The following is an 18439-nucleotide window of genomic DNA, read 5'->3' as shown; positions in this document are numbered from 1 at the left end:
CAGCTTTGTGAATGCATACAAGTCATCAATATTTCTAACCTTGAGGTAAGATGATTAAACTATCAGATTTTTTTTTTAAACTAACCTCTGGTTATCCAGGCCAGTTTATCAACAATGTTGATAAATTCCATAAGGGAATAACACATCTTCTATGAAAGAAAAGGAGTACTTGTGGCACCTTAGAGACTAACAAATTTATTTGAGCATAAGCTTTCATGAGCTACAGCTCACTTCATCGGATGCATTCTATGGTTAGCCCAGCAGCAAACCCAGTGGAAACAAATAAGATTGTCACACTCCCTTCCAGATATTTTTTGTGCGGAATGGGGAGTTGGCTCCTACCTCCCCTTCTATGCCCAACACTGGGCAAAGGAGATCAGCCTGACTCAGCAACTCAGAGGTAGACACAGAACTGCAGGGCCCCCAGGAGCACAGGGCACCAAATCATTACTTGTCCCCAAGGCCAGTCCTGGGTAAAAAACATCAATGTGCAAAATAAACTACTTTGTCAGAGAAACCAGTAAAGACTGTTTCCAGTCAGTCACTTTTCTGCTAGGCTCAGAGTGAAGATAAGAGAATTTCTACTGACCTCTCTGGGAAGGGAACGTCAAGTTTTAATAGACTGACTTTTCAGCAGTAAGCTTCACCTGTGATCTTTCCCACAGTACCTCCGCGTCAATCTTTCCAAGCAACAGGTCTCTACCTGCACTTCTTCCAGAGTGAATCTCCATTGTTTACTCAACTTTACACTGCCTTGCCAGGCTACAAAACCCCCTATTCCCAGTGTACGGTCAGTACTCTATACCCCTTTGCAGTCTCTCACGCGTGCACCCCCAATGACAGCCTTCACTAATTACCTTCCCTCCCTCTGATGAGAGCCCCACGGTTCTACAACTCTGCCCGGGGCATCAGATCCCATTTCCAACAGTGATAACACGATAGGCCCAACTGGATTTGGCATCTACAAGACACCGGCCTCCATGAACCTGTGATCAGAGGTAGATAAAAGTGCTTCAAAACCACTTTTTCTAAACAGACATATGGTCCATTCACCCCAAGGTACACAGCACACAGATAAAAGGGTTAGTATCCCAAGAGCTCTGCACATCTGGGTCTTGCCTAAATCTCATCACTTCTTCAAAAACGTAGGCAAGCCTGGCTGCCTCAGAAATGCCGCAGGGCCTCTATCTCAGACCAACTGCCCCTGTTGCATTCTCTGCCTCAGTCCCTCCCCATGTAAGGGTTTCATAGAATCACAGAAGTGTTTGACTGGAAGGGACTTTGAGAGGTCTTCTAGTCCAGTCCCCTTCACTCATGGCAGGACTAAGTATTATCTAGACCATCCCTGACAGGTGTTTGTCCAACGTGCTCTTAAAAATCCCCAGTGATGGAGATTCCACCACCTCCCTAGCCAATTTATTCCAGTGTTTAACCACTCTGACAAAATTTTTCTTAAATTGCAGCAAGGGCGATTCAAATTGGACCTTAAGCCCACTGCTTCTTGTCTTATCCTCAGAGGTTAAAGAGAACAATTTTTCTCCCTCCTACTTGTAACAACCTTTTTCGGAAACTGTTGTGCCCACTCAGTCTTTTTTTCTCCAGACAAAACATTTTGGTTGCTCTCCTCTGGACTTTCTCCAATTTGTCGTAATCTTAACTGGACTATTGTGTCCAGTTTGGGACACCACATTTCAGGCGAGGCCTTATCAGCTCAGAGTAAAGTGGAAGAATTACTTCTCGTGTCCTGCTTACAACACTCCTGTTAATCCATCCCAGAATGATGTTCACTTTTTTTGCAAGTGTTACACCGTTGACTAATTTAGCTTGCAATCTGCAGATCCCTTTCCGCAGTATTCCTTCCGAGGCAGTCATTTCCCATTTTATACGTGTGCAATTAATTGTTACTTCCTAAGTGGAGTACTTTGCATTTGTCTTTATTGAATTTCATCCTATTTACTTCAGACCATTTTGAATGTTAATCTTATCCTTAAAAGCACTTGTCACCCCTCCCAGCTTGGTATCACCTGCAAACTTTATAAGTGTACTCTCTATACCATTATCTAAATCATTAAGATATTGAAGAGAACCGGACCCAGAACCGATTCCTGTTTCCCCCTAAGCAGCTACTGATCACTCCCCGACTTCCCTCTTCCTCTCCAGACAGGGATTTTTAACGATTTCATGTCCTTCTGATCTTAAGACCCCAGACCTGTAAAAAATAAGCCTACTACTTGGCTGGAGTCAGGCATGTAGGCACATCCAAATTAATAGCCCACCCATAGTTCTCTAAAGGATCATTGAAGCATTTCCCCTCCCCCCACCCCCCTCCCAGGGAGATAGTAGAGAGGTATAACACAACCCAATGTCTGGAGGGTGAAGTGATTCACACTGGAAAGAAGGCACACATTTTTAACAGTGAAGGTACTTAAGAACTGGAACAATTTACCAGCGGTCGTGGTGGACTCTCCACCACTGACCATTTTAAAATCAAGAATGGATGTTTTTCTAAAATATCTGTTCCAGGAATTATTTTGGGGAAGTTCAATGGCCTGTGTTACACAGGAGGTCAGATTACATCAACAGTTTTCAAACTGCAAGGCATACCCCCCCCCCCCCCCCCGAGGGGAGGCGTGGAGGAATGTTTGGTGGGGCTCAGAGAGGGAGCGTCACCTCCACCCCCGACTCATTTCAGTGGGCCACCCAGCCTGTGCACAGGTCAGTATCAAAACCTCCATGCCCAGTGCTGGCTCCAGCCTTGGGAATCTATATCTTATCTCTAGCCATTGTATTGTTTCCTGCTTCTTCTAATAACCCCTTTTAATTCAACTCTATGTGGTCAGTCGGAATGCCAAGCAGGTAAGCGGATGTACATAAAAATCTTCATAAAAATGAAGATCTCCCTCCTTCTCCACATAGACCAACACAAACTGACATTTAGCCAAGAGTAGGGGACTTCCCAAATTCTTCAACTTGTTAACAGTGGCCCAAGAAAAGCATTTAGTCTCTCAGAAAGTTCCATTTATGAATAAATCCCCTCCCCCCCGCTTGCAATTTTGAACATCGTGAACTACCAGTTCGCTGAAGGAGCACAGAGACAAGCCAGTCATTTGCTATTTTTGCGAGGGGGCCAGCTTTTGGGATTGAGTAATGAGATATGGAGTCTCGACTCATTTGACCATTCAGACTCAGCCCAGTTTTGCTGTAACCAGAAGGGTGTTATGCTCAGCTGGCTGGCAGTTTGGTAGCTCATTTGGAATGAGTTTGGGATGTCATAGTTTCACTCTCAGTGACAAGCGTCCACAGAACCACCAATGAAGTCTTTTGTTAGGATTCTCAGAGCAGTCAATAGGGCTCAGCTACCCCTTTGCCCGTATTGGTGGTCATTCCACGGCATGATTTAGGAATATTAGTGGGACAGGGCACATAAACGCCCCAGTGCTTCCCATGCTGTACCTGTTCTGCAGCTATATGAAGAATTTCTGTCTTCAGGTCTGGCAATCCTGCGTATCAGTAGTACTAAATGTCAAAAAAAAAAAAAAAAAAAAAAAGGGGGAAAAGAGCAAGTTACTCTTACAACAAAACACTTGTCTTTGCTAAGGACTGTCCCAACTTAAAGTCATTACCACCACTGCACAAGTCTATAAGTGAACAATTTGCAGTTCTATTAAATACCCCCCGCCCAATGCCCCTTAACCCAGAAAGGACTTTTGCACATTTATTTTTAAGCATTTGGCTGATACAAGAGCAAGAGGGGAATGGCTTGGGACAAAATGGTCAAGCGGCTTACTCTCATGCTTTCCAGTTTACTTTTGCCTAGTAAGAATTTGGTCTTGATTCTGAATTTTGTAAGATTTTAAACACTAATCAGGAAGAATTATGTAAGTCTGTGTGTCTTGGAAGTGGCGGTGGTTCGGAGAGAAAGTTTGAAAAATTGCTTTTTTTCTTTCTTCATCTACACCTTCATTGCTCAACAGGTCTTCAGAACCAAACCTGCAAGATCCTAAATCCTTCTTCAAGAGAACTTATTTTAAACTTCAAATCTGTCCAGTTGGACTGCAGGTTCCGAATGATCACCTAGTGGTTTGAGAAGGGGACTGGGAACCAGGATCTCCCAACTTCTAATCCTAGATCAGGCATGGTCTGTAGTCCCGGGAAAGTCAAAGAAAGTTAGGACTGGAAGAGACCTTGAGTGGTCATCTAGTCCAGCCTACTGTACTGAGGCAGGACCAAGGACACCTAGATCATCTCTCAATGATGTTTGTCTAACCGGTTCTTAAAAACCCTGGGGATTCCACAACCTCCCTTGGAAGCCTGCTCCAGAGCTTAACTACCATTAGAGTTTGAAAGTTTTTCCTAACATCTAACCTAAATTTCCCTTGCTACAGATTAAGCCAATTACTTCTTGTCCTACCTTCAGTGGACATGGAGAACAATTGACCATCATCCTCTTTGTAACAGCCCTTAACATATTTGGAGACTTATCAGGTTCCCCCTCTCTCCACCCACCCCCCCCACCCCATCTTTTCTCAAGACTAAACATGCCTACTTTTTTTAAACTTTTCTTCATAGGTCAGGTTCTCTAAACCTTTCATAATTTTTGTTGCCCTCTTCTGGACTCCCTCCAATTTGTTCACATCTTTCTAAAAGGATGGCACCGCTCAGAACTGGACAAAATATTCCAGTTGAAACCTCACTAGTGCCAACAGGGCAGGACAGTTACCCACAGTGTCTTACATACAATACTCCTTTTAATACATCCCAGAATATTAGCCTTTTCAGCAACTGCATCATTGTTGAGCCATTCGATTTGTGATCCATTATAGCCCCCAAATCCTTTATAGCACTACTACTGCCTTGCTGGCTATTCCACATTTTGTAATTGTGTATTTGATTTTTTCCTTCCTAAGCATAGTACTTTGCACTTGTTTTTATTACATTTCATCTTGTTGATTTCAGACCAGTTCTCCAATTTGTCAAGGTAGTTTTGAATTTGGATCCTCTCCTCCAAAGTAAAAGCAACCCTCCACCCCGCAATTTGACAATCTGCAAATCACAATCTCTGCCTCACTTTCGCCACATGTTTGATGCTTACCTAACTCACAAGAGTGTTGCATGGGCTAGTTAGTGTTTAAAGTGCTTTACAGATGAGCACTATATAAGTGCTCACTATTAATAAACCGGATTGCCACTCTGTTAGTCATCCTATCTTACTCTTAAGATTTAAAGATAATTGTCCCTGATTAATTTAGAAACAGATCCCAAAATAAAGTTTAGATTAAGGCTCTTAAACCTTATGGATCTCCTGGGAAGTACATCTAAGGGCTTCTAATTATTCTTGTCCAAATGATTACTGGATGTCCCACTTTTTCACTAGGAGGGTGGTGAAGCACTGGAATGCGTTACCTAGGAAGGTGGTGGAATCTCCATCCTTAGAGGTTTCTACTGTCAGGCTTGACAAAGCCCTGGCTGGGATGATTTAGTTGGGGATTGGTCCTGCTTTGATCAGGGGGTTGGATTAGATGACCTGCTGAGGCCCTTTCCAAACCTGATCTTCTAGGATTCTAAAAGGCCATGCACATTCGTTACCCCCAATAGAACGTATCAGTCAACGTATGTTTCTCTAGCAGCAGGTCTCTCGGCTCATGTGGCTCATTTTTAGATATTTCCTAGTTATTCAAAAAAGCATGTTTTGAGCCACCCCAGCTGGAATCTGTTTAAGAGCAAACTGGTTTAATTTTGTTTATTTTATACATAGTTTTATACCATATAGCTGGTAGTATTTTGTCAGGGAGTTTCTTGAATGTCCCTGGCATAATAATGCCCCACTGCAGTCTGTAGCTACAGCACCTCAAGCTATGAGCCAGATCAGGCTAAAAACTCAGATGGGACAGAGACGTTGCAGGAAAAACCAAGGTGCTCCAGGAAGTACAGTGGGACCTAATACCTTAGGGAAGAACCTCAGGCCATGCCTTGAAAGCCAGCTAATATGCAAAACTATAAGGGGCATCTGATCTACTTTTACAAGGCTTGGTTTAATACAACCACATTTTTCTTCACCCCACCTGTGACTCCAACTAGTTTCTACCATTTTCTTTCCTTTACTAGGAACCCCTTTACATTCCCATCTCTTCGTTCACTTGGTTTCTTTCCCGGCACTCCATATAGCACCCTCCACCGAGGGAGAAAGCACTAACTGAATTATTATTTTGTTACTTTAAAGTTCAGTTCAATATTCGCATCTTGGTGAGAGACAAGATCAGAAAGTCTGATATCCTCCGCTTTCCTGATCTCTCCCCTCTAAAATGAGGGATTTTTTTCTGCTACAAGGTAGGGGGACTGGGTACGTCAAGGGATTAGTAGTGAGATGGAGCCTTCTCACCTCCAGGACCTGGGCTGGATTCAAACCAGTGACAATAGAGAATTAGTCACCTTTGGCTTTTCTATGGTTTGTGCAAAACAAGTGGGTGTGTTTCAGATCTGTTCCTAGTAGATATATCCATGTCACAAAATCATCATCAGACTCTCCCCTCCCTGTTGATAGTCTCAGAGAGGCAAAGGGGCAAATGCATTTGGAAGCCCCCCTCCCCAAGCATGCACTGGCATCTCTTGGGAAGAAAGGATTGCTCCCTACCATTGTGCCACATTCTACAGTAAACTTACACGATTACTACCGATGCACTATCTGTGCTGTGGGTAACTTCACTCTGGGTACATGCAACATTGAACTCTTATACTACTAAAAAACGCTAAAGCAATATAAACAGGCCAGGGTATTAGGCCACATTGGAACATATTTCCCATACAAACCTCATGCAGTTGTCCTTATGATCAACTCAGTTAATCCAGAACAGATTTTTCCTTTAATTACCTGCTGCTCACCGTTCCACAAAGTCTGGAGATACTGCAGATGGGATTTCATCCTTACACTCTTCTCACACTCTTCCCCATCCCAACTTCCCCATCCTCTGTAGCACTTTTTCATAATTCATAACAGAACAATCCTGTGCAGGTGATGCTGGAGAACAGACAAGGTCTACAAAGGCAGCTGACACTTTGCAAAGTTTGATCTCTTAAAGTTTGCAGCCAAAAGTTAATGATCCGCAGAATTCTACAGGCTTTGGCCTCACCAGCCTCCCAGTTAATGTTTGTGGAGTTAAAATACTTTAGGAGCACAAAGAAAAGGAGTACTTGTGGGTACTCCTTTTCTTTTTGCGAATACAGACTAACACGGCTGTTCCTCTGAAACCTGTCTTTAGGAGCACAGACAGCAGCAGTTTCCTGGAAAGACACTCCCAAAGAACTCCACAAAAGAGTTACAAGATTTACCAGACTAGTTCACCCAGTAGTCCTGCTCATTGCTCAGGAACACTCTGTGCCTTCTTGGTCAACTCCAACTGACCCCTGCAGCAGGAAGTCACTACAGTCAAAATACAGATAGCTGTAGTCCTTGATCTGTTTTGTATCTCAGAGTCCTACTAGATTTTTGTACGAACAACAGATTTAGTTTAACCCACTAACTAGCTTTCCTCCCCAAAAATCATCCCCCCCCCACACCTCTCTTATACTTAAAAGAAAAGGAGTACTAGTGGCACCTTAGAGACTAACCAATTTATTTGAGCTAGTACTCCTTTTCTTTTTGCGAATACAGACTAACACAGCTGCTACTCTGAAACCTGTCCTTATACATACAGTTACCTACACATGTATACAAAAGTTTCCTGTGAGCTTGACAGTTTTTGTACTTAAGTTCAAACCTGGTATCACTTACGCTTCAAAAAAGTTCTGCCAATGCCAAGTGAATAGGAGGGAGTCCTCTAGGAAACTACTACAGGTTGTCATTAAATGAGTGATCTAATCCCAAACCTCCTGGGCATAATTCAGGGTTCTCAGACTGTAAATCCAAGGCCACCCGAAAAAAGAGTCATATTTTGATTTCTACCTCCCCATGGTCCTTTCAGAAATATGATTTATCTCAAGGAAAAACTTCCATGACTCTCCCCCTCAACACACAAACTATTTTCACCCATCCAACACAAGCTAGTACTCACCAACACACTAGCTCCACCCACCTTTTTCCCCCATGCCTACCACAGTGTCATTGCTCCTTGATAAGATTCCCTTTTAACGAGGCTTAGAAAAGTAGGGGAAATAAGCTAGTGGGGGGGCAGAAATCCAGCACAAGGTGCTGTCAGCAGCAGTCAACCCCTAGGAACAAGGGGAAAGAGAGAACGGGGACAGAGCTGTTATCTAACACTTCAGACATCTGGGCCATCAGAGAAAGAGGCTGGTTAGAATGGGATGACGCAGGTGGGAAAACAACTACAGATTTGGCAGCACCAGCTCACAACTTGGAGGGGTTCTTAGCTTTCTGTCACAGGGGAGCTCGGATATGCCCAGAATGAAGCTAACCCACACAACAGACACAGCATGGGCTGCAATACTGCAAACTTACTTTAAACTGCATCCTTCCACAGCCACTCATCCCTGAATTGGCATAATCACCCTCTTGGGATTAGAGCGGAGACTAAGAAACACAACAGCCCGTAGGTGCAAGTGGCTCATTGGCCTGGCAGAGGAAGGGACCCAACAGGAGGAGCAACAAAGGCCTGGCAACCCCCAAGCACGGTTTATCAATTCCAAGGCCAGGAGGAACCATTGCGCCCATCGAGTCTGACCTCCTGCATAGCACAGGCCACAGAACTCCCTCAAAGTAATTCCTTTTGAACTAGAACACACATCTTTTAAGAAAACATCCAGTCTTGGTTTAAAAGTTGCCAGTGACTGAGAATCCACCACAACCAGTGGTAAATTGCTCCAATGGTCAATTACTCTCACTGTTAAAAATGTACACCTCATTTCCTATTTGAATTTGTCTAGCTTCACCTTCCAGCCCTTGGCTCTTGATATACCTTTGTCCGATAGACTGTAGATCTTATTATCAATATTTGCCCCCCATGCAGGTACTTAGAGACAGATCTAACCACCTCTTAGCTTAAAGTGAAAGTTAAATAGATGGAGCTCCCTGAGCCTGCCACTACAAGGCATGTTTTCCAATCCTTTAATCATGTTGGTGGCTCTTCTCTAATCGATCAACATCCTTCTTGAATTGTGGACATCAGAACTTAGACACAGGATTCCAGCAGTAGTCCCATCAGCGCCAAACACAGAAGTAAAATAACCTCTCTACTAGAAATCTGCTCGGGCCTCATTTTTAGGTCCAACCCAAGCTGGAGAGGGTCAAGTAGTTTGACCCTACCTTGACCGTTCCTACCAAAGGTGAGCCAACGCCACAGCTGCCATCACCCCCTCTTACCCATGGGGTCAGCATGGCAGCTATCCGTGCAGGTGGCTGCATGCCCTATTCCTGCCATCCACCAAGGCCTGCTGTGTGTGCACTGCAGAGTGAGAGGCATTGCCACTCCTTGGCACACTCCATCCGCAACACACAGAGTGTGGCTGAGGATGGCGGGCAGCAGAAAAGCTGCCACCGGTGCATGCAGCTGCCATCACACTGACCCTAGAGGGAGGAGGAAGAGAGCTAATCTAACCCAAAACTGATCTCGTTCTTTTCCCACCTGACCCCAACATGTGCAGTTGGGTCCCATCGGGTTCAGGTCATGTTGCAGGGCTCGACTCCCTACTCCTAAAATCCAGCATATGACTTCTCAGAGGGATCAGCTTGGTTGGGGCAGAGTTTGTGGAGGGTCTTTGTTTTGTTTTTAAACAAACTCAGACTTATACTAGGTTTTCAAACCCAACTGTCCAGAGGCGGGTGTCACTACGGAATAACCCTAGATACCTGGGAGGAACAAGAACTTGGCTGGGAGTCAGGAGGAGGGATGACAGCACATCACCTGTCAAGGGACAGGAAGCTGGGCAGAGATGTCAGAGCAAGGGAAATAGGGGGAGGGAGGAAAGTTACCAGATGGGGATGGAGAAGAAAGTGGGGAGAACAGGGAAGGCATGGGGGCAGCCAGGGAGGGAAGCAGTTAGTTAAGGGAGTGGACAAGCAAAGCAATTACCTGCCAGGGGGAACGCAAGGGCAGTAGGTATGCAAAGGGCAGGCAGACATGTGGGGGAGAGTGGAGGCAGAGGGACAGTTACCTGTTGGGGTGCAGGAGGAGAAAGGAGTGACAATGTAAGGATAGAAGCAGTTACTTGGGAGGGGTAGGGCAGGGGGTGTAGCAGGGAAGAGAATGGGTAGTTACTTGTCATGAGAATGCAGCAGTGAGGATATGAAGATGGGACTGTCACCTGTCAGGGCAGGGGGCAGTTACATGGCAGGACAGGGGCGTGTAGCAGGAGAAGGATGCGGCTGTTACCTGGCAGGGCTGGGGGCCAGTTACTTCACCAGGGTAGGAGGACCTGGGGGGCAGAGGGTGTAGTGGCAGAGAAAGGGAGCTGTTACCTCACCCAAGGAGGCAGTTACCTGCCAGGGCCAGGGGTGTAGTGGGGGAGGTGAGTAATTGCCTGGTGGGGGGACAGGGCCAGGGCATAGTGGGGGGGGGGAAACAGTTTTCTGGCAGGGCCGGGGTTTAATGGAGGAAGGGGCAGTAACCTAGCAGGAGGTTGGGTCAGGGTCGGGGGTGTAATGGGGAGGGGGCAGTTACCTAGCGGGGGGCCCACTGGGACGTAGTGGGGGAGGGGCCAGTTACCTAGCCCAGGGGGGAGGGGGGGCCAGGGGTATAGTGGTGGGGGAAGGGCAGTTACCTAGATGGGGGGTAGGGGTGTAGTGGGGGGAGGGAGCAGTTACCTGGCCGGGGGGGGAGGGAGCAGGCGGGAGCCAGGGGCGTAGTGGTGGGGAGGAGGGAGCAGATACCTGGCCGGGGGGGCGGGGCAGGAGCCAGGGGCAAAGTGGCGGGGGGGGGGCAGTTACCTGGCCGGGGGCGTGGCAGCGGGGGCAGTTACCTGGCCTGGGGGAGGGGGCAGGGCCGGGATGTAGTGGCGGGGGGGGGGGCAGTTACCTGGCCGGAGGGGGGGGGGGGCAGTTACCTGGCCGGAGGGGGGGGGGGGCAGTTACCTGGCCGGAGGGGGGGGGGGGGCAGTTACCTGGCCGGAGGGGGGGGGGGCAGTTACCTGGCCGGAGGGGGGGGGGGGCAGTTACCTGGCCGGAGGGGGGGGGGGCAGTTACCTGGCCGGAGGGGGGGGGGGCAGTTACCTGGCCGGAGGGGGGGGGGGCAGTTACCTGGCCGGAGGGGGGGGGGGCAGTTACCTGGCCGGAGGGGGGGGGGGCAGTTACCTGGCCGGAGGGGGGGGGGGGCAGTTACCTGGCCGGAGGGGGGGGGGGCAGTTACCTGGCCGGAGGGGGGGGGGGAGTTACCTGGCCGGAGGGGGGGGGGGGAGTTACCTGGCCGGAGGGGGGGGGGGGAGTTACCTGGCCGGAGGGGGGGGGCAGTTACCTGGCCGGAGGGGGGGGGCAGTTACCTGGCCGGAGGGGGGGGGCAGTTACCTGGCCGGAGGGGGGGGGCAGTTACCTGGCCGGAGGGGGGGGGCAGTTACCTGGCCGGAGGGGGGGGGCAGTTACCTGGCCGGAGGGGGGGGGCAGTTACCTGGCCGGAGGGGGGGGGCAGTTACCTGGCCGGAGGGGGGGGGCAGTTACCTGGCCGGAGGGGGGGGGGCGGGAGCCAGGGGTGTAGTGGCGGGGGGGGGGTGGCAGTTATCTGGCCGGTGGGGGGGGCAGGGCTGGGGTGTAGTGGCGGGAGCAGTTACCTGGCCGGGGGGGGGGCAGGGCCGGGGTGTAGTGGCCATGGCAGTTACCTGGCCGGGGGGGGGGGGGAAGGGCAGGGCCGGGGTGTAGTGGCGGGGAGGCAGTTATCTGGCCGGGGAGGGGGATAGGGCTGGGGTGTAGTGGCCGTGGGGGGGGGGGGGGGCAGGGCAGTTACCTGGCTGGGGAGAGGGGCAGGGCTGGGGTGTAGTGGCACGGGGGGATAGTCCTCTGGCCGGGGTGTAGTGGCGGGGAGGGGGGGCAGTTACCTGGCTGGGGAGGGGGGCAGGGCCGGGGTGTAGTGGCCGTGGGGGGGCAGTTACCTGGCCGGGGAGAGGGGCAGGGCCGGGGTGTAGTGGCGGGGGGGGGTAGTTACCTGGCCGGGGTGTAGTGGCGGGGGGGGGGTAGTTACCTGGCCGGGGTGTAGTGGCGGGGGGGGGGTAGTTACCTGGCCGGGGTGTAGTGGCGGGGGGGGGGTAGTTACCTGGCCGGGGAGGGGGGCAGGGCCGGGGTGTAGTGGCGGGGAGGGGGGGGGTAGTTCCTTGGCCGGGGAGGGGGGCAGGGCCAGGGTGTAGTGGCGGGGGGGAGCAGTTATCTGGCCGGGGTGTAGTGGCGGGGGGGGGGGGGGCAGTTACCTGGCCGGGGAGGGGGGCAGGGCCAGGGTGTAGTGGCGGGGGGGGCAGTTACCTGGCCGGGGTGTAGTGGCGGGGGGGGGGGGAGCAGTTATCTGGCCGGGGAGGGGGGCAGGGCCGGGGTGTAGTGGCGGGGAGGGGGGAGCAGTTATCTGGCCGGGGAGGGGGGCAGGGCCGGGGTGTAGTGGCGGGGGGGAACAGTTACCTGGCAGGGTGTAGTGGCGGGGGGGAGCAGTTACCTGGCCGGAGGGGGGGGGGTTGTTACCTGTCAGGCCTCCTCAGCGCGCACGCTCCGCAGCGAGTGGAAGTTGAGAGGCTCCATCCATGCAGGGGACGGCCCGGCCCCTGGGCCAGGACAGGCGGATCCCTCGGCGGGTGGGGCTGCCCCCCCTAGCCCCTCGCCATGCTCCGCAGCCCCAGGCTGGCTGGGACTCGGTCCCTCCCCAGCCCCCTCCTCTGTTTATCTCCTCCAGCTGTCTGGGGCTCAGTAAACTCCCCCAGCACTGCGCCTGCGCCACGCCAACTGCGCCACCACTCCTTCCCCGCGGCAGCCCTTACGCCACGCCAACAGCACAGATTCGCTTCGAGAATGCCCCTTCCCTCGCCTATAACGTCTATCTGCCCGCGCTCGGAGTGACTGCAGCCCCGACCAAAGGGATTCCCAGCTCGGCGGGCGGTTTGAGCCAATCGGCCCGCAGATGCGTCAAGAGGGGCGGGGGTTGGAGGGCCGCCGCGCCTGCTGGGAATTGTAGTTTCTTCAAGGAGGGCGGGCGGCCCACACTAGACTATAAAAGGAGTTGATAAGTGATAGCCCCCTTTGGGGGGCGCGGTGCAAACCGGCGCCTCCCCTCCGCTTCCTGTGCCCTCTCCTCCAGCTAGGCTCCTGGGCAGCCCCAGCCACGTCCACCCCAGCCTCGCCCTCTTAGCACGCTGGCCTGCCAGGTCCCTAGGCCATGCTGAGCTTACAGCCTCTCCACCCAGCCAGGTCTTCAGGCCAAGCTAAGCCCCCAGTCTCCCTTTCACCCACCTACCCATCAGCGCCCTTAGGACTTCCCTGAGTCATGGCCGCCGCCGCCCGTCTGACCTGCTTCCTCAGACCCTTCCCTGTCCTGCCGCATGCCACCGCAGCCAGGTTGCTCCAATTCCCCATCTCCTGCTCTACTTCACCATGGCACCTGAAACCCAGCCTCCCAGGTGCCATGCCTCCCAGGCCAATGTCCTGCTCTAACCGATTATGGTTTCCAACTGTCCCGAAAGCCCCATCTCACCTGTTACCGTGTTACAGGGTCGCTCTCCCCTTGAGCCCCAGCCTCGTGTTCCAGCCCACCAGGGCTGTGTCCTGTCTCCCTTCGGCCTACTCTAGAGCATAGGCTGTTCTGAATCTCCGGCTTGCAGTATTCACTGTATCCACCTTCTGCCATAACCCCACAAGGAGCAACTTCAAATCACCTAGAGCCAGGCGAGGTAAGTGGACATCTCCAAGTCTGGTCAGGAAAACTCAAATGCCTAAGCTTGACTATCTGGTCTGCATACTAAACTGTCCTAGAAATCAAATGAGGAACCTGGTCTTATCTTAGGAAGCTCCAGGCTTGGACCTTTTTGCTGTGTTGAAGTATTTTTTCCAGGTGGTGGCACTGTTTGCAAAAATGCTCCCTCACTTCACCATTCAAGCACAGATCCCTGCAGTTCTGAGAGAACTAAACATTGCTCTTTGTTTTACCAACTAACAGATTTTTTTTGTGCCTCACTTTTCAGATCAAAGACATGGGGTGGGAAGTACAATGCTGATTTGGGCTTGTCATGGTAAGTGAAGTTAAGCCACAGTCAACTGATTAGATAAATGCAAAAATTTATAGTTACTAAAATTCCAAGAATCCCTAGACTCCATTTAAAATCAAAATATCCTTTATTTTGCAATTCAATATTTTAAACCATTTAGTAACATTTAATTGTTTAAGGTGCATTTAAAACCACAGTCCCATGCCTCCAGGTTCAGCCCTGGCAACGTTGCAGGAGAAAACTTCTGCCTTCTCTAACTTCTACAGAAGGAGCAGCAGCCTCTTAAAACACCTACTATATGTAAGCTCCATGAGATCTCTATCCTCCCCCCCACACACACACAGACACTGAACCCCAGCGAAGCCATAGAACCAATGACCAACCGCTACCTCTACTTTTGCAATCTCTCATCTTTTTTTGGCTTCCTCCTGTGGTACTTATCAATTAAAATGGTGATACTATCACATCTATCCGCTTTCTTGAGAAGGTACTGCAGTACACAACTGCTTTTGTCCAGAAACTCTGGAAGGTTAACAGCCTCCTTCAGAACGCTGTCCTTGCCACCATGGATGTCACCTCCCTATACACCAACATCCCTCACAATGGCAGCATCGCTGCCTGCCTCAATTATCTACAAGAAAATGGACAACGCTCAGATATCCACCCCAAAAACAATTGCCAAACTCATCCATTTCATCCTCCATCCATAATATTGTTACATTCAACAACAAACACTTTGCCCAAACCATTGGATGGGTACGAGGATACCCAACATACCAAATTCTTCATGGGCTACCTTGAGGAGGAATTTCTGGAGAAATGCACCATTAAACTGATGATATACCTGAGATACATCAACGATATTTTCATCCTCTGGACAGATGACCTAAACTCCCTCATAGATTTCCACCACAATTTCAACAACCACCTCCCATCCATCAAACTCCCTGTAGAACAGTGTTTCTCAACCGACCGGTCTGTGAACAGGAGCAGGTCCCTGAGATCTGTCTGACACAGTTAGGAAGGAGCAAGCTAGTCCCTGGTATCAAAAAGGTTGAGAAACACAGCTCTAGAAGACTCCTACACCAGCATCAACTTCCTGGACACCACAATCAGTTTCAACAATGGAACCGTACAGACAACTATATAGAAGAAACCTATAGATCATCACAGATCCAGTAACTACCCCAAACACACCAAGAAATATGTTATCTACTGCCAGGCACTCAGATACCACAGAATATGCCCTGAGGAGAAAGTCTGGGCTACATCCCCTAATACACTTACAATCACCTTCACCAAACAAAGATAAAAAGAAAAGGAGTACTTGTGGCACCTTAAAGACTAACCAATTTATTTGAGCATGAGCTTTCGTGAGCTACAGCTCACTTCATCAGATGCATACCGTGGAAACTGCAGCAGACTTTATATACACACAGAGAATATGAAACAATACCTCCTCCCACTATTCTCTGTGTATATATAAAGTCTGCTGCAGTTTCCATGGTATGCATCTGATGAAGTGAGCTGTAGCTCACGAAAGCTCATGCTCAAATAAATTGGTTAGTCTCTAAGGTGCCACAAGTCCTCCTTTTCTTTTTGCGAATACAGACTAACACGGCTGTTCCTCTGAAACCAAACAAAGATACACCACAAGAGTAGATCATCTCATGGATCCCAAAGGCCACCAAGAGAACCTGCTTCAATACAGGGGAAAAAAAACCCTGACAGCACATGCCTTGTTTCTACCTACCACCCCACACTTGAACCCATACAGGATATCATTAAACAATTACAAACCATACTTAATGAGGACCACATGCTGAAAGAAATCTGTCCCAAATGCCCTCTGCTGGCCTTCAAACAACCCCCCAACCTTGCAAGTTCATCATCAGAAGCAAGCTCCTGCAGACCAGGACACACCAACTCAAAGCAGCACCTGTTCCTGCCAGAACAACAGATGTAAAACCTATAGACATATCTCCACTGCGGCAATGATCAGTCCTTCCCACAACACACCTTGTGAGAGCCGTGGGGCTTACACATGCCTATCACAATATGTACCTCATCCAGTGCACTAAATGCCCCAATAACTACTATTTGGGTGGAGCTAGACCAGGGGTGGGCAACCTTTCAGAAGTGGTGTGCTGAGTCTTCATTTATTCACTCTAATTTAAGGTTTCGTGTGCCAGTAATACATTTCAACATTTTTATGCCTCTTTCTATAAGTCTATAATATATAACTAAACTACTGTTGTATGTAAAGTAAATAAGGTTTTTGAAATGTTTAAGAAGCTTCATTTAAAATTAAATTAAAATGCAGAGCCCCACCCCCCAACTGGTGGCCAGGACCCAGGCAGTGTGAATGCCACTGGAAATCAGCATGCTTGCCACAGTTGCTTACCCCTGAGCTAGACAATCACAACTGTCTCAAATGAACTCTCACAGAAAAATGATAAAAGATAAAAGTATCATATCGCCCAAGGGTGAATGCTTTTCGCAAACTGAGCGTTTCCTAAGTGACCTCTCAAACTTCATCCTCAAAGGAAACCTGCACAACTTCTTCAAAAGGTGAGCTTGGGAACTTAAATTCATAACTTTTGCTAGACACTGAAACCATGGACTGAATAGAGACAATGGATTTATGGTTTAGTACAACAATATGTAACCCACTAAGCCCCTTTTTTTGTCCTGTGACTGAAGAGGTGTTAACTGGCAACTTCATCTTGAATAATGACAGGTTTCAGAGTAGCAGCTGTGTTAGTCTGTATTTGCAAAAAGAAAAGGAGGACTTGTGGCACCTTAGAGACTCACAAATTTATTTGAGCATAAGCTTTCGTGATCTACAGCTCACTTCATCGGATGCATTCCTGAGCATAAGCTTTCGTGAGCTACAGCTCACTTCAGATGAAGTGAGCTGTAGCTCATGAAAGCTTATGCTCAAATCATAGAACCATAGAATATCAGGGTTGGAAGGGACCTCAGGATAAGTGTTAACGACTTATGCTAAACAATCTGTTCTGCCTTGTATTAACTTACCTTTCCCAGACAAGAAGAGCTCTATGTAGCTCAAAAGCTTGTCTCTTTCACCAGCAGAAGTTGGTTAAATAAGATATTACCTCACCTACCTCCGTATCTCTTGTATCTTGGGACCAACATGGCTACAACAACAATGCAAACACCAGATTAAGTAATTTTTTAAAAAGTCAGAATCCATTACTCTTGTTCCTACCATCTAACTTCTTTCCAATATTTTTCATGTCTTTAATGCTTTCTGTCTGGGGATCTCGAAGCACTTTACCAAAACGAATTAAGCCACAGAGGCCCCTGGCAGAGAGGTGTCATTATTCTATTTAACAGATTGGGAAATGGAGGAATACAGTGCCTGATTTCCAGAGATGGGGGGCATGCACACCTCTAGCTGAAAGTCAGGAGAGCTGCAGGTTTTCAGCAGCTCTGAGAGTCAGGCCCTGAGAGTTTGTGACTTTCTCAAGGTCACACAGAAAATTGGTGGCAAAGCTGGGAATGTAACCGAAGTAGTCTCATTCCCACTTGCCGACTCTACATGTTATATACATGGTCTTTTACACAACTCACTTAAAATGAGATTTCTGAAGACAGAAAATCCAGCAATGTGCAGGAAGAATAGAATAAAACTGCCTGGAGAGGAGAGCTGATAATTCTTCCATTTTACAACACTCACATTAAAATAGACATTTATCACATTTAAATTAAATGTTCAATAAACACCCAATTCCTTGTCTCCCACTCTTTCTTTAATAATAAAAAGCCAAAAACTTTGGGTAATAACACACAACTTGAATTGGGAATGTAAACAATGAAATTCGGGAATTTCAAAATTACCTTCTCTATAGCAGTGTTAAGTAAGTGATGTTGCACATATGGCTTATATGAAGACTTATATTTATGAAATTCTGAATGTGCAAGGGTTTGAAATATAATATGCACTAGATGAGATTATCTCATTAGGGCTTCTGTTATGGAATTATTAGGAAAACAGGTCCCATGTGAGCCTGTATCTAGGGCTCTTACATGAGAGAGAACCAAGTAGATTTATCTTCTCTTATCTGACTGCTTCTATGCATTGTATAAGCTTTGTAAGATCAGCTTTATATTTTCATTATATTTTTCATTTACATTTGTAAATTAGCCTCTGTACTTAAATAATAATGCTTTCACCTGTACAATACCTTTTATTGGATAATCTCAAAGTCTTTTATATGTGTTAATTATTTAAGCCTCAACACTCTGCCAGGTAGACAAGTATCATTACCATCTCTGTCATACAGAAGAAGAAACTGAA

The 18439-nt window shown here is 48.5% G+C and overlaps 1 protein-coding gene across 2 annotated transcripts in view; it reads right to left on the bottom strand.

The window, feature by feature from the left end:
• WDTC1 (WD and tetratricopeptide repeats 1) overlaps positions 1-12913 on the bottom strand; it is a 48015-nt gene extending 35102 nt beyond the window's left edge. The window contains exons 1-2 of one of the 2 annotated variants that reach the window (XM_048826063.2): positions 12602-12913; positions 3454-3516 (exon numbers count right to left, since the gene is read on the bottom strand). The gene's annotated coding sequence lies outside the window, so the exon portion shown is untranslated. The remainder of the gene's footprint in view (positions 1-3453; positions 3517-12601) is intronic. The other variant, XM_048826064.2, reaches the window with a different exon arrangement.
• Positions 12914-18439: the final 5526 nt, after the last annotated feature.

This window comes from Caretta caretta, chromosome 19 (genome assembly GCF_965140235.1).
Source record: "Caretta caretta isolate rCarCar2 chromosome 19, rCarCar1.hap1, whole genome shotgun sequence".
In the NCBI taxonomy this organism is placed as follows: domain Eukaryota; kingdom Metazoa; phylum Chordata; order Testudines; family Cheloniidae; genus Caretta; species Caretta caretta.
This window is presented reverse-complemented; position numbering and strand designations above follow the sequence as displayed.